Source organism: Pocillopora damicornis, chromosome 6, assembly GCF_964200805.1.
Source record: "Pocillopora damicornis chromosome 6, jaPocDami1.2, whole genome shotgun sequence".
In the NCBI taxonomy this organism is placed as follows: Eukaryota; Metazoa; Cnidaria; class Anthozoa; order Scleractinia; family Pocilloporidae; genus Pocillopora; species Pocillopora damicornis.
Window position 1 is genome coordinate 7,548,485 of NC_142675.1, and position 22,342 is coordinate 7,570,826.

At 36.9% G+C, this 22,342-nt stretch overlaps 1 long non-coding RNA gene and 1 pseudogene across 2 annotated transcripts; both read left to right on the forward strand.

Annotated features, from left to right (window-relative positions):
- Positions 1–7,410: 7,410 nt before the first annotated feature.
- LOC149043723 (uncharacterized) lies at positions 7,411–15,439 on the forward strand (annotated as a pseudogene). Its single transcript, XR_016187975.1, has 8 exons — positions 7,411–7,908; positions 8,374–8,487; positions 9,845–10,003; positions 10,579–10,710; positions 11,872–11,967; positions 12,122–12,222; positions 13,417–13,672; positions 14,843–15,439. The product of XR_016187975.1 is annotated as an uncharacterized LOC149043723 (transcript).
- Positions 15,440–16,138: 699 nt separating this feature from the next.
- On the forward strand, positions 16,139–22,043 carry LOC149043724 (uncharacterized). The gene is made up of 3 exons (XR_016187989.1): positions 16,139–16,528; positions 21,421–21,478; positions 21,827–22,043. It is a non-coding gene; the product is annotated as an uncharacterized LOC149043724 (long non-coding RNA).
- The last annotated feature ends 299 nt before the right edge of the window (positions 22,044–22,342 follow it).

A 22,342-nucleotide genomic window follows, 5' to 3' on the forward strand; every position in this document is an offset into this window, starting at 1 on the left:
AAAGGAGTAACTGAGAGTGAAACTGCCCACTGACTTCCCCGTGAAAATCATCGTGGCTCGTGATACAGCTGATTCTTTCGTCAAAAGTTGGCTTTTGGTTTACTAATGGAATCGCTCTACAGCAACAAAACTCTAGATCACTGGGGAACCTTCGCCGCAAATAGTGCGGAGGAATAAAATGTTATGGCAACAGAAACCAACGCAGCTACCCATTCTTAACATAGATTTCGCCACAGAAACCAAAACACAAACGCAGCAAACTAAACATTCAGTAACGGGAACTTTTTTGTCCTAGTCTTGACCTAAACACCGCGGACGAGAAATCGTCTTTGTAAGTCTTCGTCGAAATCTTCGTTTGATGCACGCGGATATCCTTCGTAAGGCTGAACCGTACTCGGAACTTCCATTTCTCCTCTACTACTTAAGTGCGATGTATCACAACTCTCCATAGAGTTTGCTGAAGGTAGGTATTCATCGCTATCGGACATAATTTCAAGAGTATTTCAACGCTGACTGATACAAAGATTACAAGAGATGTGAGAGATTTGTGGGTGAACTGAAAGTTTTCACAGTGTTGTACGTCATCACCTGCCGATTCGTTACCAGTCCACAGGTCACTTTTAAGACAACATAATAGCCCTTTAGGGCCCGATAAGACTGAGTTTTAAGTTTTTTGAAATTTTTCTTAAATCGGAATTGGTCTGAACATATGACAAAATAAATATTTATGCCAAAAAAAATTAGTGTCACGGGTGCTTTAATAGATTGCCCATTTCGATGCAATTTTTGTGGAGGGTCGGTAAATGTCTGCAACTGTATCAACTCCAGCCTCGTTGACGTAGTTTTGGCTTCTGAGATTCCCGCCGCGAAGGAGTGCAAGGTTTCGAAACGAAAGGCGAACACTGACAACACGTTAGATACTGCTATTTCAGTAATATTTTGACACTCGTGATCAAGTGATACAGGGAAGGCGAAATATCTGAGAACTTTGAACAGTTCAAACGTTAGCGCTAAGATGTTATTTAGTATGACAGAATTGAGGTTTATTTACTCTTTCCACGTGAATCGTAACTAGTGTAATTGAGGCTGCTCATATTCCTGCGAAACGTGATTAAAGCTTTTATTTTTTTGCACTCCCAATTTTAAGATATTTTCACACGCAAATTGTACGCAATTTTTTACTAAATGTCGCCCGTTTATGCCGATCTCTCAAGAAGTTTTCTAGCATTACTTTTTTGTAAGAAGGAAATAGTGTAGCACATCGCAAAAAAATTGAGCAACCCAGGAATGGAGGTGTGGAATATTCCTACATAAAAGTTACGGGAGTGCGGGGGTAGTCGTCCGAAATTTTAGAAGAAGACCAGGCCCTAACAGACACCAGTAAGAGGTACCAATTTTTAGAGCTAAAGCCATAATGTTTTTTTCTGTTCACATCAGTACCAGAACAATTCTAGCGGTGGTCGTTTCATCACCAAATCACCAATTATGATCCCTTAAGTACGACGATCGCTCCGTCACTTTCAGATGGACTTCCCCCTCTCCGTGTACACACACACACCACACATTTCACGGAGCATACTTAGATCAAGATTCACGAAACTTTTTTCAATTAATCACGATTAACCTTTTGGGGGCCTAGGGCGAACTACAAAGCAGCACCTGGATACGGAGCATACGCAACGGTATAAAGACGGTTGAAAAGCTAAAATTTTACTTTCGTTTCTGTTATACATATTTAAGGTCCTAAGACCATTTCAGGATGGAAGAAGGTATTATAACAATTGAAGACTAACATAGCTTACTGCTTAAATCTCGCGGCTCTTCCCGTACTACCAAGCCACAAGACAAGACACAAAAAAGTCTTGACAAGAGATCTTAAGACTTTCACTTTTGTGGCTAAATCTTTTTACGGTTAACATTTTTTACGCCTAACGGTTAAAATTTTCCAATTTTTGCTGCTAGCGGCTAAATTTTTTGCCAGTTTTACAGCTAACGGTTAACCCCATTGAGACCCTCCTGAAGGTTACAAACCAGAAGACCGCTGACACTTCAGACCATAGTGAATAGAGAGGAATGGTTATGAAACCCGAGAAAGTTCTTTGCTGTATTTTTTGCTCGGTTTTTCGGTCTTGACCGTGCACAATACATAATTATTGTTTACTACAGACTGAGGAACTAACCAATAGAAACGTTTCGGTTACGTAATTCATGCATAGTGTTTGAAGATTGTGCACGGTCATGGACCTTTCTGCATAAATCTTGGAATCTTTGTTTGCTCCTTTGATGCTTGCCGGCCTCTATAACCAATCTCCTCTGTTCACTCTGTTCAGACTAACTGAAAATTTGAACTTAAGCCAAGTATATCAAAGCTGCGGTAGGTAACACTCTCCTATCACCTCATAGTTTATTATGAAGGTTATTTACTGAACACTTGACTTTGATATTCAGCTAAATGAAACAATCGGGTTTTAAAGGTTGAACTAGGTTTCAATGTTAGCGCGCAAAATTACAAAACGATTATGTTCTTTTCTGGTCCGATTGGCCGCATTTCGTCAGGGTATCTGGGCACATCCCGAATTGCTCCCCACCCCTTAATCACAATTCAACACCACGAAAATGGCCAATCATGAAGTCACGAAACTACCCTCCCCCATCTCCCCCCCCCCCACACACACACACCATGATCAATTTGAAATTATCTATTACCTTTCCATTTTGATCGATTAAAGTGGCCGTGGTGACTTGAAGGGACTGTATCATCTATTTTAGCAACAATTTTCAAAATGAGTGGAAACTTTTTGTTTATTGCAGCAGTGAAACGAAGGACGGGATAATGCTCACGACGCCGTCTACGTATTTACGTCATTAGTATTTCAAAAATTCAACTTCTTTTTTACTGATAAAAGAAATTCATCATCACACCTATTTATTTCTTGGTTGTAAGATGATAGACCTCACAAAATAATTGCGCTTTTTTAAAATGACAAATATCTGTTTATACTGATATTAAATTTCTGTCGTTCTATTTCAGTATTAATTACGGGATCCAATTTGCAAGGGATCCATCGGAGATATCAGGCAGTTCTGGATATTGTGGTCAAGAAACACAAGTCATGGTGCGATTTGGCATCCCTCACAACTCTTTAAGGGATTATATTGGCATTTGCGAATTACGCATAATAGATTGCAAGAGGTACAAAAGAGTGGTCGAGGCAGACCGGCAAAGATTGGGAAAGGTCTCCGTTAAATCTACTGAGTTGCGCCGTAGGGCGGTTCTAAACGAATACAGAGTTCAGTCAAATAGATTAAAGGAAGAAAAGAAGCTCCTTCCTTTTTATCCGAAGGAAGGCTTTTACAACCAAAAGTAAGTTCGAGTAGAAATTTATATGTATTGGGTGTAAGATTCGCGAGTAGGTTATTTACTGAAGGCGCGCTTTTGATTGGCTCTAATTCATAGGGGGACCAACGCGCTGAGATTAAAATTAACGAAGAAATGACGCCGGATTCTTTTACCCTAATATCACGCATTCTGCAGTTAGCAATTCAATTTTCATCTGAGGGAAAATGTGGTAAGGCGCCAGCTTTGTGTGTTGCGGGCGTTTCTGTAGTTTCTTGTTTTAGCTCACGTTCTTTAATCGCGAATGTTATCAGTTGGGTTTAGACGTCACCTATGATTGCCAAACTAACAGAGTGACATGAGGTGACAATTGCACAGTCTTTGATAATAGATATATATCGGATGCCAAGGGGTGGACTACATGAATAAAGGGAGGGGAGGGGTAAACGATTTAAACAATTTTAGTACACTAAAGTTCTCTCGAATGTTTTTAAGTATTTAGGCATTACAGGTTAATCTTTGGATGGTTAAAAATACTCAAGTATATCCCAGCTATGTTCCAGTCTGCTCTTAGGATTAATTATTTTTTGGATAGCTTAGCCTTGGGATGATATGTTTTCTGCCTTGATTTTCGATGGTCCACTCCGTCCTGAATACACCAAATATCTACACAATTTTTTTTCAAGCTAAAAAACGGTTTGCTAGTGTTTCTTGTAGTGCCACCATAATGAGTAACCAGTTCAAAGACGTTAAAAGTTAATACGAACTTAACAATTGATTAGTATACTTTACTTACATGGTGACTCATACAATACTATGCCTCGCTTCGCTTTAAACCCTTTTAGAATGCTCTGAAAAATAATTATACTGTATTCCCAATAAATAATATGCGATGTTAATTTCAATTTCAAACAATCATATCACAAGCTTAATTTAAATACTAAATACAATAACGAACATTTTGTACCAACTGCTATGGAGCGTAATTAGGTTAATTGAGGGCCTGTGTATATAATACAGGAAGAAGGATCACCCTTGCCGTCTCTGCTTGAGTTTGAAATATATACAGAAACGCTTAGAAACTAGAGTGAAAAGTCGGAGGAGAATTTCCCTCTTCATCTCGTGTTAAGAATTTCCCGTTAGGACGATGCTTTCTCGAAAATTCTTGAATTGAAAGCAAGCCCAGTAGAAAGAAGCAACTGCAACAAAAAGACAAGAACAGGAGAAAAAGGAAAAGCAAAAAAAAAAAAGCCCTCAAAAGTTCTTAAAAAGTTGGTTTAGACTTTAGTGAATGCCCGTTGTAGTCTATTACTTCCTCGTATTTCCAAGAGCCTTTCCTTTTCTTTTCTAACTTTTCCTTTCCTTTCTTTTAGCTATTGATTTGTTGTTAACATACTTCCTTGGTTCTGGTGAATTGAGCGTTAAATCGGTTCTGCAGCTTATACTGTAATTTTTCTAGTTTATATTCCTTCTTTGCATGTAAAACATTAATTTATTTTGTATCATTTTTCTTGGTAACACCTGTTAGTTTTTCCCGTCTGCTTTATACCATTTTATTTTACTTCCGTTTACTCTATTTTGGTTTTCTTTCTGATGTAATTTGCCTGCTGTATTGCTGTTGGTTCGCATTTGCAATAAATTGCTTTGGAAATCCTTGAATCCTACTCGTTCCTACTCGCTCGACTGCCGCATCCTGTGTCATTCATTTCGAGTGTTCTCTCAACTTCCCAAGTGGGTTATCACTCCGGTAAATCAATAAAAAGTGCAGTCTGTTGCTTTTACCAAAAATACTGTATCTCTATGATGAAAGTTGATCCAAAAAGAGTTGTCAAATCTACATAGTGTCTTCAAAGCGTTTTGTGGGTTTTTTTTGTCTCTGCAGAGAATAACCTTAATTTTCGACTGTGAAGCCATGTTCAGTCAAGCAAATTATTATGAGTAGTGCTGGTAGACAACAGAGTTAGAAATTGCAAAGTCGATCATTACTTCAAATAAATACAGGCTTTTGGGTTTCATTCAGGAAGGATTTGTTGTTTTGTTTCTATTTTTCTTTTCCGTGATGTACTGACCTGTTTTTCGTCTTGAAAACCTACTATTCTCGAGTATAGTTTTGCTGTTTTTCCGTGGCAAAACACATGAGAATCACCCTCCTCTCCAGCGTTTGGTAACTGACTCAAATCAAAGCGGGGCGGAACGTTTGCGACAGAAAACTTTTTCATTTTTTGAAATTACCTGACAAAACCTTGTCTTAATCTCGGCTTGTAAAAGCTTTTTTCTCGTAAGAGCTGAAGTACGATTTTCCACAATATTACAGACTAGATCGAGTCCTATTAGTTCTTGCAGTTGGATCTGCGGGTCCTAGATTTCCGTGCGAAGACTGTGAATAGTTTTCTGTTTTCATAAACACTTTAACATCTAACATGCATATTCATTTCCCGATAAACAAGAAAAAAATTCTGCCGAACTAAAAACAGACGTCTGCTCCTAAAGAAATTATTTCACGGTCGCCTGTGAAACCTCGAGGTTATAATTTCAAAAAAATTAGTTTACCCGCAATTGAAGAAACATAAAAGAGAAATATAATTGCGTCACGACCAAGCTGGAAGAATAAAAACAAAGAAGACCACACAATAGAGTTGCAATTAACAGTTTCCGTCAAATAAGAGTTGTTTTGAACAGTCAACCATTGTCTACTGGCACAACACAATATTTTCTACCCTGGGGGCTTTTAGCTATGCAAAATTTACGGTAACAAACAGCTTACTATTTAAAAGCTTTTGTACTCCTGAAGCGCAGCTGATTGCTCAAACCGACTAATTGACTTCAAAGTAGAAAACAGATTTGCTTTTTTTTCCGTAAAAGTTTTTAATGTAGAAAAGCTTGTGATCTACAATGCAAAGATATCTGGTGGGGTGGAAGCCAGAAGCAGTTCAACAAAGAACAAAAACACTTTAAAAAAGGCAAGTTTTGTCTGATATGCTTTACGAAGTCTGGTGAACGCACTGCGATGCGTAGGATTCAAGCTAAGAGGGACTGGTGCATAATTTCTCCTTACAGTTTCACAACTGAATCAGAGTCAAAAGTCGTGAGAATTAGGCAAGTGATCACCAATTTCAGAAACACTTGATTGTTAAACAAATTCTCCTTGTCAGAACCTTAGGAAATGTTTAGCTAACAGTATGGAGAATATACATATTGATGTTAGGTTATAAAGGGTTAACATTTGAAGATGTGTCTGATCCGCCAACCCTTTTACTCACAAGATCTCATTATTAATTCTCCTTACTGTGAGCCACAAAATTCTAATGAAGTTAGTACGGAGAATTGGGTATTGTTTCAACTAATAATTTCTTAATTGATACTTTTCTTTATTCTCATCGCTTGTCTGTTTGATATTGTATTGATATTGTATTGATATTGTATTGATATTGTATTGATATTGTATTGATATTGTATTGATATTGTATTGATATTGTATTGATATTGTATTGATATTGTATTGATATTGTATTGATATTGTATTGATATTGTATTGATATTGTATTGATATTGTATTGATATTGTATTGATATTGTATTGATATTGTATTGATATTGTATTGATATTGTATTGATATTGTATTGATATTGTATTGATATTGTATTGATATTGTATTGATATTGTCAGGAGAAGTTCTGTCTTGGTCACTTATAGGAGTTAAAGGGTTTAGTACATAGAAAATGGGTACGATGAATTTCTTTGTTTGACATGCTGTGTAAGATAACGTCAGATCGCTTGATCTTGCGGCTAAAATAATTGGGCGTCTGGTTTAAAAGAGCCGCGCATTATTGAGATCAGGAGCCAATCACTTTGTTTTTAGCAAATTTAAAAGATCATGACACAGGGGCGTTGTAAGCGTTTATAGGTAGGTACGCCGGGAGTAGGGCTGGTAAACATTTCTGTGCACCTTACGTGTATAAGCTTATACTGTTGCTCTTTTTTCGCGTATAGCGGGCTCGGTAAAGAAAGGAAGGCCTTTAGAAGGGATTATCTGGCGCTGGGAAAGATTTACACTATGCATGTAAAGATTCCTCGTAATCGCGCGTTTTCTTAAATCTGAATTATAAGATTTTTATGTGATACACTTAAAAGAGAATTATCTGAGAAAAGACAGGGGAAGGGAAGGAGGGCAAAGCACCTCCCCCACTCCCCTAAATGAATTAAGCCATATTTTGACTTGAGGATGAAACAAGTACCAGGACTCCTTACCACAGGCATCTCAAGCTCGATAAGAGGTAATAGAATTTTGAGGCTTTCTCACATGATACATATTTTGTCTTCCAAAGTCCGCTGACATCAATCAAACTCGATCACAAGCAACGACAAAATGTCGCAAAATCGTATCAATTTGTAACCGAATTTTTCAATATATGGTATGATTTTGGTTATTGAACTTCGGCCGGTAGTGTCTACTTTCTTCGAGAATGAGTAGGAATCTTCTTCGTGGCATAAACAAGCTTACTCAACTTCACCACTAACGGCCCCCAAAATGGGCCTCCAAGCTGAAAAATATTCCACGATACTACGTTAAGGTAAGGTAATATGAAAAAAGCTTTACTCAGAGCTCTCAAGTTTGACATCTGGTAAAGGGTGAAACGTTCGCCCACATATCCATCGAGTGTAATGCCGCGCTCGGCCATCACGCATCGGGGGTGGAGGGGGGGGGGTATGTAAGGAGGCATTCTCCCCCGGAAAAATGTAAAAAATGTATCTAAGACGTATACCCTCTTATTCTTGTTCTGAGCATTTATGAACAGAGACCACTGTACTGGTCTGCAGTCAGCATGCGACTGACTAACTTCTCACCAATAGAACAAAAGGAAAGTAATATCAAGTTTATTATCTAAAACCTCTGGTACTTGGATCTCAAACATTTTTGTAGGCCATGAAAAAATTTATGTTAACAAGGAAAGATCTATTGTAAATCGGAACATATATAATTTATGTGTTCTCTTTTAAGTGGTTCTGATGGAACTTAAAGTATTTTTGTTTTGTAGCTTGCTCAGCGTGATACTCCAATACATCAGTGGAATCTTCCCACTCTCCCAAAAGAGTTTTCATTATTTATTAAAAGGGATGACATTACAGGAAGCACTCTGTCTGGAAACAAGGTACACAGCTTGGAATTCAGTTCTTGATCAACATTTTTAATTAATAAATGTTAAGATGTGGCATTATCTTCATCAACAATAAGTGAGCTTCGTAAGATGAGGTTGGTGCAGCCACAGGAGATCCAGCAAGAGGTTGCACAATTTATTTGGAATGCCTGTAGTTTAAAGAAGAACTCTTTTTTAAGTTCAGTAGGAAAACAAGACAACAGTTTGTTTGGCATCCACTGACTGTGCTAGTCAGTGGAAGATGACACATACCATATTTATTCAAACACAGTGGGGTTTATTAAATTTTTCATGATTCGAGTTTGGCAATTATTCTAGGGTGGTGTTTATTCTACAGCGACATTTATACAAGGGCAGTGTTTTTTAATTATCCAATTTGTTTCTTGCAAACAATAGCATGGTAACTGACCATTTTAATTTTAAAGAACAGAAAAATGTTTTTGTGCTTGTCAAAGAGTATTGTTTATATCATTCTAAAATTCCCAATTTTGCATCAGAACTGGTACATTCAAAAGGATGTGTCTGGTTCACTTAAAATTTCCAACTGTGATTGAAGCATTGATCACATCATGATGCTGCATTTATTCAAGGGTAGCATTCATTTGAATAAATAATAAATATGTTATGTACTAATTAAACTGCTCACATCAAAGAGAGAGGAAGCTCACAGCGGTTACATTTTTGCCAGCCTTTTTTGAGAGTACAGACATTTTTTTAGTGACTGCTACTTTGGTTTTCAAGTTTTTATTCTCTCAAATTTAAGTCTTTACAGCTTATGATATTTTTTGTAAAGCTGAGGGTCTCAATCAAGAGACAGCTGAAGATGGTTCAACTTAGAATTTTGCATGTGAGCAATGAAAATCTGCCAGATTTGAGCACTATTGTTTGAAAATATTGCAATGTGGAAGCTGATGTTATGCTAAAACAAATGCAAAAGAGAGTATAGCAGTTCTAATGCAAATGACAATAATATGATATAACTTTGCAATCATCTGAGTAAAATGACCATAACTATATGGAAATGCATAGCTTCAATTGTGTCTGTACCTGTGGTCAAAGTCATCTCATATCTTTTTCTTACTAACCCTTTGAGTGACTGGTGTCTAATTTCTTCTTACAAATCATGCCTTGATCACATATTAAGGTCATGGGAATAAAGCAAATGATCACCTACTTAAGAAGCTATTGATTGTTAGACAAATTCTCCTTGTCAGCACCTTAGGAAATGTATACAGAACAGTATGGAGAATATGTAAACTGATTTGAGTGTGTAAAGGGTTAAGTGCATCCTCAACTGCTGAGTAACCTTAAATTGTGCTTGTCTCATTCAGCTATGCCAATATTGTTTTAGGTTCATAAGCTGGAGTTTTTGTTGGCTGATGCCCTGGACAAGAAGTGTGACACAATATTTACTTGTGGTGGAATCCAGTCCAATCATTGCAGAAGCACTGCAGTTGCTGCAAGGCAACTTGGTTTGGATCGTTACCTGTTCTTAAGAAGTTCTGAACAGGCAAGTATTTGATTTACTCTTAACTTTTTAAGAAAGAACTAATGCAGAAGATTTTAAGCTGCTTGAGTCATGATCAAAGATCTGTTACCCCTAAGCACATGTTATTGGCAATCAGACAAAGAGTGATGCCCATGTGATCTATCACTAACGATAACTTAACAAACACACAACAACATGGAATCTCAGAACTTTTTCTTTTACCACGCTCACAACAAGATGAAAAGCATCTTTCTATATTTCTTTGCCAAGCTCAAAACCTACAATCTTTGTTTTTTTTATTTGCAGATGGAATCTGTTTGTGAAATAGAAGCTCCTCACATTGCATTGAATAGAGGACTCATATGAAGATGAGATGACAAGATTCACAACTGCACTTATAGTTGAGCACATGTTTCTTTGAGATTTGAAGCAGACAGGAAAAACTGCACAATAGGCTGCTAACAGAAGTTCAATCTTTACCCTAATGTTGCTCATTTCAAACGAGGGCACCAATTTTGCTTCACATAGATGGCTAAATTTTAAGAAAGTTAGCAAACTTATTGAAACTTTCATTTGATCTTTTTTTCTTCATGCAGAACATGGATATTGGTTGTAAAGGAAACCTGTTTTTAAACAAATTGGTTGGAAGTCAAATTATTGTTGTTCCTCAGCTTCAGTACAAATCTGGCCTTAAACAAATGATGGAGAAAATGTCTGAAAAATTGTAAGTAAATTAGGCTTTGATTTTAGACAGAGCTATCACCAAGCGACAGTAATGAAGCAGCTCATTGTATTATAATTGTCAATAAAAATATTGAAATTCTTTTGAAGAAATTGGTGTTATAGCCATTTTACAGTGGAATTGACTGTGTATTAATTTACTAGTAACAGGTGTAGATGTAGGGATAGATCTCACTAGCAGAACTTGCTTGAAAGGTTTAAAAAAACTGCATGAATTTACTGCAATGCTTGGGACATTTTAGTTGAATAGTACCATCTTTGGGGTGTAAACTGATGAAAATCATGATGGCTGCCACCCTAGCGCATCTTGTAAAACATGAAGGCGAGCAAAAATATTACAGGAGCTGCTATTGGCTCTCAAATTGGTTCCCTTTAAAGGAATTGAAAATCAAGTCATATCTACAATGCAGCCTTTTAGGTGCTAAAAGGCTGCATTTTTTTATACAGTTCTGTACTTAGTTGCCAAGCCTTTGATTTGGAGTGAGGCTGAAGGTGACCTTGTTGTGATAGAGACCAGTGCCTAGTTAGCTTAACAACAATGCAATTTACATTGGAAAAGTAGCAAGGTTTGTATCATAACAAAGTCACCCTTAGCCTCACTCCTGTTGAAAGTGTAAATTGGGGATGATATTGTTTGGAGAAATTAGATGCTAATCACTCCTAGGGAATAACACACCCTAATTAATTTGTAATGGAGGTAAATATTTTCTACGGGTTCCCTATTTTAAAGTGATTCCCAGTGTTCTCCTTTATTTTAAGCATTACAGGTAAAATGAATTTTCAAACTGGTAAAGCAATCCTTTTACCTGTTGAATTTTCGAGAATTCCAAGCAATTTCAAAGGGTAATAAGAGGTACTACAGGTGGTAAATGTTACTGGTTACTGCCTGGAAAGGAGAACACTGGATTCCAAATTTCTTGTTGGCCAGGAGATTATATAACCCACACAGGAGACCGATAGATTCCGTTCTGTCATGTGACTCTCAGGAAATGCTAAGAAAACTCAAGAGAGTTGTTATTATAATTATTATACAGTGAGTAAAGAAGGTAGCACTGATATTGGAGAATTCTTGAACTAATTTTTGATGGGCTAAGTTATTTTGACCCAGTTCCTTCCTGCTGACTTTGTCTGTTTTTTTTTTCGGGGAGGAACAGGGCTCATCAGCTTATCTGATTGAAGTTGGAGGCCCCTCTTACATGGGGATGTTTGGTTACTTAACAGCATTTCAAGAAATGATAGATCAGGTAAAATTACAGGCTTTTTTGGTATTGTGTGTTAATTTTGTGCATTTCTGGTCAAGAAGTCATGAATGCAGTTAAACACTGATCACAAAAAAGCCTGTTTGTTAAAATATTTTTTTCTGGATATCTTTCAAAATGTTGGCTTTGTTTGTTTCAGAATGTGCTGGAGAATTTTGATGACATTGTTGTTACAGTTGGAAGCGGTGGAGGGGCATCAGGAATTGCCATTGGTAACTATTTGACAGGATTAAAACTCAAGTAAGCTCTAAATAGAAATATTGATATTTTCTTTATTGACTGTGTGGGAGGGCTGGACAACAGAACATTTGTCTCAAGGTCATAACATATAGACCTCTCTCTGACCAATCTGTTAATTATGCCCAGAGGCCAAATGTTTTCCAATCTGGCCTGTCTTCACTTAGTCTTTAGGGATTTTATCATTTGACCAGCACTCTTTGTCTTTCTTTTTGCTGTTTGCATCTCAGGAGGCCATATATAGAGCTCTGCTGTTATTTATGGTGCCACTGCCACTACTGCTTTTCTTCATCTAAAGGATTTGATTTTTTACAATGTTTTTCATTTAATTTACATCCAGGGATTTACTGGTCTTAGGATAAATAATAATTAATAATAATAGGACTGAGTTGGATTCAATTCAGTCTGTGATCTTACGAGTGATAAATATAATTAGATGACTGTAAAATGGGAGTTCGATATGTTAATGTTAACACAAAATCCTGTTACCAACTAATCAAAACTATGACAAAATTTGAGAAAGAAACCAGATGTATTGGTTATGCGTTTTTGTAACAGGGTATGCACATGACACATGCTGTTCACTCATATAGGCATGACATGTCAACTGTCCTGTTACATTGTTCAGTAAGAGGCATGACACATGCATTGTCCTATTAGTGCTTAAATTGGGCTGGTGATAACTAATCACATTGGAGTTTTTTGTTATTGTTGCCACAGAAATGCTGTATCACCTTTCAGGAACCCCTGAAAAACTATATTATGCTGGGGAACATTATGAAAAAGCTTACCAACCTATAGGCTGATAAAAAATTTCTGCAACTACCTAAGCTATACATGCTGAAGATTTAAGCCAAAGAGATTGTGCCTCTTGAGAATTTCTGACAGGCCTTTCTATCTTTCTAAAAGTTTCCCCTTGTTTTCTTTGAACACTGGAGACTAATTGAGACCTGTAATAGTAACATCATTGTCATTTATTCATAGATGTCATGCAGTTAAAATGATATGTGCTCTGTTAACAAGGGATCAGTGTATTTGTTTACAATGTAGAAGGAATGATTACTCAATGATGTTCCAAACCACAAAGTTTACCTGCCCCCACTCTCCCCCCCCCCCATATACTACAGGTTTATGCAAGACAATAATAATGGATAATTATAGCTAAAATTATTAAAACTTATTGTTTATTTATTCCAGGATTCATTCGAAATTGCTTGATTACCAAATGAAAACATGGTCTAAATTTTTCTAAACCATTTACATTCGAATTTGCACCTTACGAACCCTGAAATCTTTTTATCGGTTAATGAAGAGGGCATTGTGGAGATATCCAGAACAACTGGTATTATGGTGGACCCCGTGTACAACGCCAAAGCCATTAGAGGAATGCCACACGAGATGAACACCAACCCGGGACGATTTAAGGGTCACGGAATACTTTATATTCATACTGGTGAGTACAATTTTTCAACATCATCATTTGATAAATATCTCCTTCCTTCCCTTAGGCAAAGAGCCCACATACCTTGAAAATAATGGTTTCTCAAAGGTAATCCCTTAGAACTGCGTTTTTCCCTGCAAATGATATTCTGCTCATGCGTGGTTGTGCTGGCTTAATTCTGTATTTCATTATATTTTTCTCAACCTGGTACGTAAATTGCAAACTTGAGACCCCATTTTTGATTCCTCGTAGAAGTATCAGTGGTTCGTAACTTGTACTACAGTTGCATGTAGCATGTACTTTCTTTCGCGTGGAAGCAAAATATTATACATTAGACTGACTACGAGGACTCTGATCGGTCGATAGGATACAGTCAATATCCAATAGCAGATATTGGGTTCTCATGTCGCGTTTAAATTATGCCTAGTTTCCAAGCCCCTCGTCCGCGTAGTGTTCTCAAACTCTTGCAAAATCAGAGAAAAGATTCTTCTTTTGCAAGTTGTTTCCAAAAATGTATGATGAATCAGTTATTGAATTCGGTTTTTAGCATGATATTGTAAATTATTAAAGCTGGCATCTGTGTTATCTGCCTCGGCCTTCGGCTTCGGCGGATAACTCGGACCCCGGCATTGATAATTTATGATATTATGCTCAACCTCATTAAATAATTTCTCATTATTATTCAATTGCACTTAGTAGAGTACAAATAACGTGCAAATCGAGTAAAATTTCCTGTGATATTGTATAATTGGTTATTTTGTATTGTAAAAAAACTTGTTTAATCGGTTGGCTGCGCGTGCTGCACTTCTCTACCTGCGTCGCTCTTTGAAAAATGGCCATGAAATAAAGCAGTTGGGCAATAAATAACTTATTAGACGTTTTGGTGTGTGGTATCGCTGGGTATATTTACTCATAGTTTGTATTTTGACTCGCCTTGCAGGATCGTCAAAATATGCCACAACTCGTAAAAATAGTTACCGATACTATACACCAAAATTTCTGATAACATATATCTTTTGATGGAAGACTGGATACGACAACATCCACAGGTGATAAACGTTCATATATCGCTTAGAGGATGGTATTACCACTCCTTTGAAAATGGCGAGACCTGATTTGTAACATTGTTATATAATGCGAGTTTCGCACACGTCTGATAGGGTGTGTCTTATTTTCCAACAGGAGGTGTGTTCGGTTTGTATGATGGAAGAATGGACCCGTTAGTAACTCGCCCTGCACTTAGTATAAATGATGTTGTCTGCTGGGAAAGTGCGAATGATCCCATGCAATTCTGAGGCTGACTGGTTCGCAGTTGTCTCTCTTATTTGAGATATTTAGGTAGTGTTCGAGAGGTCCGCGTGTAAAAAGATTTTTGTTCGTTTCTCATCGTTCCCTTTGTTAATGTAGTGCTAATCTCTCGCGAAACCCTCGGCCGCGCAAGAAAGACTGGGAGCTAGTAAATTTTAAGTTGGTAAGCAAGAAAGGTCAGTCAAGACATGCCTACGTTCTTTTCTGGCGTCATCCAGTAAAATTGGCCACGAAAGAGGAGATAACAGCATTGCATGGACTCCTCCAACCATCAGAGGGAAAAAGTCTTTGACCAAGTTCTCGTGAGTTTACATATCGAAGACGAACACAACAAATTATTGGACTGGAAAAAATGTTAAAGCCTTTGAAAATATATTCGTGTAAAACTATAAAGATTTAAAGTTTTGAATTTTTTGTTTGATTTATAACATATCTTTGATTTTAGACTAATAAAAGGTCACGTTATATCCGCTTTTCAGTATAACAAATTCTATTTTTGGATCAAATTAGACAAGCAAATTTTGTTGCGTTTTGCAATTGCTTGGGGCAATATTTGGATTCCAAGTTTTGTTTTCTGCCCAACGAGGATTTCGACAAAATTGATGTCTCTGAATCAGAGGGCAATCAGATGGGCATTGGGTACGTTCGAAGAAAAGTTTCCCGTTGATTGGATCCATATTGCTGAAGACCTTTTTTACAGTTCCGCGGCTCTGTGTCAATTAAATTTTGAACAATTCACCTTCATAAACTTTGCCCGCCTCGTGTTGATTGTGTTCGCAGTGTTTTACGTGAACATCGTCGGTGCAACGAGGCTAAGGACTGCTTCCATGCAGATTGAAAGCTGACTACTTTGAATAAATGTGTATCTCCAACCCTAAGTTTATCATCTTTCGATGACCAGCGAGGATTGTGTAGTCGTAATAATGGCCTCGCCAATTTATACCGGTCAAGATCCCAACCGATGTAGCAAAAACCATCGTTTATTCGTGCCTTCGTACCAATCAGCAATTTCAGGAAAACCTTGCGCAAACCGCTTGAATCCATTATTTAGAGATTTTAATCCCAACAATTCACCAACACTTTCGATCGATCTGTTACGTAGGAAGGCTTTTGATTGCTTTCATGCTAATCCGTTTCTTCCAAACGGTCTCTCACGTGAACCGGTCCATAATTTTTGTTAGGGAGGATCTCACAGAACTTCATCCCGACAAGAATGCTTTATTTGCTTTTCACTTCGTTGCAGTCCGCTTTACACCCAGGGATTTTGAATTCTGGCGTTTTAAAAACCAGAATGAAATTTCTCAACCCCCCGGAGAACAACTCGCTCGGAGTGATTTGCAAAACAAATAGTAGCTTGTTCAAGTTCGCAGAAAAACAGCCGTGAATTTTCCAGAAAATTCTTTCGAAGTGTTGTGAATCTTTTCTCATGGAAACTACTTACGATGGCATGAATGCGTGACTTGTGTATTCGACATGAACTGATTCACGGTACGTTGTTGTCTGAGAGCATTTCCACCTTGCGATTATACTTTGGTACACAGTGGCTCTGGTAGATGAAAGGTGAGAAATTTTTGTTAATATTCGAGCCTTAAAGAAATCATTTTATCGTTGTTTTACTTGGCTCTGTTATTGTTAAACTTGAGCTAGAGTCCAATACACCTAGGATCACACTGTACATTAAAGCTTACTGATTTATTATGCGAATATCAACCAGTGATATTCCGAGATTGAAACAGCCCTGTACGACCATTATAGAGCACGTAGAAAAGGAAAAAGTAACATTTGATCTGTTTGATTTGACTGGAAGAATAACAGATGCTTGCTTTGAAAATGTGTAAATGTACATACGGAAAAAATGTCTTCGTGGCTAACATTAACCTCGGCCGTTCCTTTCTCGATCTGTTGTCGACTGATCAGCAAAAGGGAAACAAGCTGGCTGTCAGTTTTCTCATTACTTTCAAATTGATTTTTTCTGGATGAACACGAAAAACGTGGACAAGGAATTTGAGAGGCATTCAAGTTTTGATCTTTGACACAACTAGATTAAGGGTTTCCTTTTCCAACTTTCCGCAAAGTTCTCTGTTTTGAGATTATTGCATGTTCAGTAAACGTTTAACTTTGGCTTCAGCTAGGGAACTTGATGATTTGAAACTTGAGGAGTGGAAACACAATTACTTTTTTTAAAGGATTCCTATCAGTTGAGTCATTTTGATGTCTATCGGATATCTTTGAATCATTTCGCAACAAGAAAGGTTTTGAAAACGTTTTGAGTCAGTCAGCCATGATACTTTGGTACACTCTGGCTCTGATAAATAAATTGTAAGAAAACTTGACTTATTAGACGAGCCTTAAATTACACCTTGTATAGCTGTTTTACTCAGTTCTGTCATTGTCCAACTTAAACTAGAGTTTTATACGCTTTAGATCATACTGTTCATTTGATTTAAGCTTGTTTATTGTACTATCATCAATTGCAACCAGTGGTAAATTGAGATCGAATTAGCCTCATAGGACCATTATAGAGCACCTCGAAGAGCTAAAAGCAAAATTTTGTCTTTCTGATTCGATCGAACTCATGAACGTATGTTTGTTCTGAGAACGTGTTCGTATACAGTAAAAATTTCCTCGTGGCTGCCATTAATTTGGCAGTTCCTGTCACGATCTCTGGCTTCGCTCTGATTCTGTTTCTTAGCTATAGGACTCTAATCATCTTTATAATTCGTACTGGATGTCTCTGAATTACTTCGCAACGGGAAAAAGTTTTGGAAAGTGTGTAAGTCCGTCAGCCATGAATGACTTTGCGGTTTTTGAACTGACTTTTGCGACTGATATTTGATAAAGTCAGGAAGCTTTTGCTGAAATGCTGATTGCATGCTTCGACAAAGCTATTTTTACTTTGACAGCAGCGACCAAATTTTCTTAACAGCTGTCCTGTGATCTTCACTAGCGACAACACCATGCTAATGCAGGAAACCGTAATTAGTTTTGAGGATGTTATGCTTACGAAACTGAAAGTAAGACTTTGCATTTCTCGATCTTCTACGCAGTCTTTAACTATTGTAAGAGACTTGCTTTTCAAGCAAAGGTTTTCTTCTCTAACTCTTGATTTATCGTTAGGTTTCGTAGTCTTCGACGCTTACTTTTAGTATTTTACTTTTAGGTACATAGCAAACTACGCATTTTGTGGGTAATCAGCCGAATTTTATTTAAAAAGCATTGTCAGATAGTTTTCAAATAATGTCGCGCCAATTAATTCCTCCTAAACGCGAAGGATAAAACAAAGTGAATTATTAGAGGGATGAGAAGATATAAGAGAGAGAATAATGGATTGCAGATGATCTCTTCAAGGATTCATCTTTGAGATTATAAAATGCAAACTCATGTGAAGTTATTTTTCTGTGGTTCTGCCCAAATGATCATGAAAAATGACCTCCGGCGGATAATAATCTTGTAGAATACCAAACATAATTTAACGATAAAACTATCTGGTTTGAAAAGCAAGATCCTCTTGTGAGAAACGGCTACTTTCCCTATGAAATCAGTTTCCGCTTTCAGTCATACGTTTGGTAGTTGGACTTTAATTGTTCATACAGCAGAGTTAGCTCGGTAAGATGCAAATTTTAATCGTTTTGTTTATTCTTTTCATTGTCATGCACCGACCGTTCAACTATCACGCGATCGAAATATCGAGCTCCTAATCTAACTGCTATAAACAGAGTTACATCTAAGAGTCAGAAGAGACTTTCAGGAAGAGCTTAGACAAAAAGAAAGAAGAAAGAAAGAATTATAAAAGGGGCTTGGAGATCTGACTCGGGTATTTCATCATTAGATATTATTGTTGTCTGTGATATTTTCTTTGCTCCGCGTCCAAGGGAGCTTACACCCTTGCGAAGATTTGCACGAGACATTATACCTTGGAAAATTTGCGGCAGAACACTAGCCGTGAATGTTCCCGAAAATGTTTTAGAGATTTTGTGAGTCTTATATTATGGAAATTATCTTTGAATGCATGCATGCGTGAGTTCTGAGCGCGGCAAGGACTGATTCACGGTATGTTGTTGCGTAGTCTTGGATCATTTATACGTTGCGATGATACTTTGGTTCACTTTGGTTCTGGTAAGCCAAATGTAGGAAAACTTAAGTTATTATTCGAGCCTTAAATTACATCTTGTATGGCTACTTTTCTTCGTTCTGTCATCGTCCAACGTAAACTAGAGTTTTATACGCTTATGATCATACTACACATTTAATTTAAGCTTGTTTATTGTAGGTTCAATTGCAACCAGTGATTAATTGAGATTTAATTACCTTTATACGACTATGAAAGGGCACTTCAAAAAGGTAAAAGCAAAATTTTGTCTCTCTGATTCGTTCGGACCAATGAACGTATGTTAGTTCTGAAAATGAGTTCAGATACAAAAGCATTTTCCTCGTGGCTGCCATTAATTTGGCTGTTCCTGTCTCACTCTGTTGTCAACTGGCCTCGCTCTGAGTCTCTAAGTTTTCTCATCACTTTCAAGTCGATTGAATATTTGGTAAATACTCTTATATTTCATTTGAAACAAAGCTGGAAGAAAAATTTGAGAGGTATTTGCGTTTTGATCGTGAACACAACTGGATTAAAGTTTTCTTATTCAACTTCTCCGCAAAGTTGTTTGTTTTGAGATTAATACGTCAGTAAAAATTTAACTTTGTTTTCAGCAAGTGAAATCGTTTATGTGTTACCTTTATGGTCAAATAAAATTCTTTCTTAGTCTTTTTAATTGTTATTGGATGTCTTTGAATCATTTCGCAACAAGAAAAAGTTTTGCAAAGTTTGTAGTTAGTCAGCCATGAATGACTTTGTGGTTAGTTGACTTTCGCGACGCAATATTTGTACATTGCAATTGAGACTTGCTTTCAAGTAAAAGTCTTCTTCTCTGACTCTTGATTTATCGGTAGACTTCGTAGTCTTTGTCAGTTACCTTAAATGTTTTGCTTTTGGGTACATAACAAACTACTCATTTTGTGGGCAATCAGCCGAATTATATTTAAAACGCATTGTCACATAGTTTTAGCATAATACCGCGCCAACTGATCCTAAACCTAAAGGATACAACTAAATAAATTATCATAAAGATGGAAAAATATTGGAGGGAAAATAATCAACTAAAATATATACGTGGATTGCAGATGAACTGCTTCAAGGATTCATCTTTGAGTTAAGAATATGCAGACTCATGTGAATCTATTTTGCTGTGGTTCTGCCCAGATAATCGTGAAAAATGACTTTCAGCAGATAATTATCTTCTATGATACTAAACAAAATTTGAGGATAAAAATATCTGGTTTGAAAAACAGGATCCTTTTGTGAGAAACAGCTACTTTCCCTGGGAAATCAGTTTCCACTTTAAGTCATGCGTTTGGAAGAGGGAATTTAATATTTCATACAACAGAGTTCACTCGGTAAGATGCAAATTGTTATTTTTTTTATTTATTCTCACTGTTATGCACCAACCGTTCAACTATCACGCGACAGAAATCTCGAGCTTCTAATCTAACTGTTTTAAACAGAGTTACATCTAAGAGCTAATAAAGCTTCTTAGAAAGAATCCAATCAAAAATAAAAAAGAAAGAAAGGAGGCATGGAGATCTGACTCAGGTATTTCATCATTAAATATCATTATTGTAGTCTCTAATGTTTTTCGTCTGTGAGACATTATACCTTGAACACATTAGCGGAAAGACTAAACTTGAAAGATTCAGTAAAATATATTTGATAAGAAAGCTGGTAAAATACAAGAGAGACAATAATCAATTGAAAAATATTGACATGGATTAAAGATGAAATGCTTGAAGGATTAATCTTGGAGCTTTACGATATGCAAAAACTGTAATGTTCTCATTTTTTTAGCTTTGTGTGGTTCTGCCCAAATGGTCATGCAAAAATATTTTCCGCAATACTGATCTTCTACAATGCCAAATACAGTTCAACTTTAAAAATATATGGTTTGAAAAACAGGATCCTTTTGCGAGAGATGGCTGATTTCTCAAGCAAAAATCATTTTCTGCTTTAAGTCGTACATTGAGTTGGAAGACTTAAATTGTACATACACCACAGTTAAATAAGTTCGATGCAAATTTTTATTGCTTCATTTATTGTCACTGTTACGCACCGACCGTTGTTTGGAAAGAAAAAGATCCTGAAGAACTTCTGTCTGATTGTACATTGTTTGCTGGTTTCAGGAAAATTTTGACAGGTGTGACTCACATACAAGTAATATCTATAGATCGTGTTTAGTGTTGCATACCTTAACCACGTGCACCTCTACTGCACACGTAACTTATCAGTCTGGTAATCAATCCTAGTAATCCATTTTAAAGAATGGAGAAAGTAAGAATATATCAATTCTATATAGTGCACCACTCTCTCTATTTTACGGTTTAATACTGATTGTGTTTCTCTTTTTCAGAAATCTTGACATCCCTTTCTTGCATGCCACATCTTGAAGGAAGAAAATTCAATTAAAGGTATGTAGACATCCAGTTTGCACACGTGACCTATGAAGTCCCTTCGTTCAATTTGTATATTTGGGCTCCCAGTTGAATTTCCATGTGATCAAAGTTCTACTCTGCATGCGATCTTGCGATAAGGAACTTGATTTAAACTCACATTGCTGTCCATGAGAAGAGTTGACCCGAAGAAAGAGCAGGTACAAACAGAATAGTAAAGTTATTCACTCCGTAACTTTAACTTCAATAACCCGTTGTTGACTTACGGTATTTCTCTCGCGTAAATGCGTATAAACACAAGCCTTTGAAAATAAGTGTATGGTGAAGATATACTTGATACATAAGCTACTTTTTTTCTTTTTTCAGGACGATTGCGTCGCCTTTTCACGAGCTCCGGGTGTAATTATTTCGTTTGAAGGACCGTTCTCGAGAAGATCATGTGAAGGGTAAGAAGATTCATGAAATATGAATTGATGCGCACTAAAAGGTCACTTTATTTAAATTTCATACTTTAGTAAGAGTCTGTTTTGTACTCAGACCAGCTGTTTTACTTTCAGCAGTCGTTACTGATCTAGATTGAAGGGACAGGGAAATGCTTTAGTGAAGATTGGAACACGTAATGCGTATCAGTGAGAGCGGAAATTGCTGTTTTCGTAGCCGACAGGAAACTGAAAGCGAAACCCTTTCTTCACAGTTCGGTTTCCGTCGCTTAAGAGAATGACTTGCCTTCTCCAATTCAATATGTTTTCCGAGAACTCGAGTCAGGCATTATTTATCGATGATATTTTTTCGACAAAATTATTGTACCTTTAAATTCAATCTGATAAACCATTGGACATTTGACCACAAGTAATGTTTGTGACAAATCATCCAGTCTTAGTT